This window comes from Mus caroli, chromosome 6, assembly GCF_900094665.2.
Source record: "Mus caroli chromosome 6, CAROLI_EIJ_v1.1, whole genome shotgun sequence".
Lineage (NCBI taxonomy): Eukaryota > Metazoa > Chordata > Mammalia > Rodentia > Muridae > Mus > Mus caroli.
This window is the reverse complement of record NC_034575.1, coordinates 68,296,047-68,297,038: the sequence shown is the minus strand read 5'-3', so window position 1 is coordinate 68,297,038 and position 992 is coordinate 68,296,047. Positions and strand designations below refer to the sequence as shown.

Below are 992 nucleotides of genomic sequence, written 5' to 3'. Positions count from 1 at the left end.
TAACCCTAGTGCAAGGGACTCCAGCACTCACATGATAGATCAAAACTGTAACCCTAGTGCAAGGGACTCCAGCGCTCACATGATAGATCAAAACTGTAACCCTAGTGCAAGGGACTCCAGCACTCACATGATAGATCAAAACTGTAACCCTAGTGCAAGGGACTCCAGCACTCACATGATAGATCAAAACTATAACCCTAGTGCAAGGGACCCCAGCACTCACATGATAGATCAAAACTATGACCCTAGTGCAAGGGACTCCAGCACTCACATGATAGATCAAAACTATAACCCTAGTGCAAGGGACTCCAGCACTCACATGATAGATCAAAACTATAACCCTAGTGCAAGGGACTCCAGCNCTCACATGATAGATCAAAACTGTAACCCTAGTGCAAGGGACTCCAGTGCTCTCCTTTGGCCTTTGAGGGTACGTGACATGCACATGTGCATAATACATGGGGACAACACACAAACACACATAAAAGTAAATCCTAAAAAAGACTCTGGGAAGCTTGAGAAATATCTATGGTTTCTGGGTTTGTTTCTTTGATGTATTTTTGTTGTTGCAGTGCTGGGGTTTGAACCCAGGACCCTTTTATTTGTGTAAACAAACACCCCATCACTGAGCTGTATCCACAGCCTCTATGTTTGCTGGTTCTTAATGCTAAACAGAGTAGAGATTGCAGGCCTGTGGTGAAGTAGTGAAGCAGGTAAAGGTGCCTGCAGCAAGCCTCGCTTGAGTTCATGGCTGTCCTCCGGCTTCCGTGAAGGTTATGATATGAGTAAAGAACGGAAGTGTAAGAAATGGAAGCGTCACCCATGGAAGGAATTACAAAGTTTGGAGCTGAGACAAAAGGATGGACCATCTAGAGACTGCCATATCCAGGGATCCATCCCATAATCAGCCTCCAAAAGCTGACACCATTGCATACACTAGCAAGCATTTGCTGAAAGGACCCTGATATAGCTGTCTCTAGTAAGACTACGCC

General features: G+C 45.3%; 1 protein-coding gene across 2 annotated transcripts in view; it reads left to right on the top strand.

The window, feature by feature from the left end:
* The window catches only part of Rmnd5a (required for meiotic nuclear division 5 homolog A), a 56,507-nt gene that overhangs the window by 43,824 nt on the left and 11,691 nt on the right, over positions 1-992 (top strand). The window lies entirely within an intron of this gene.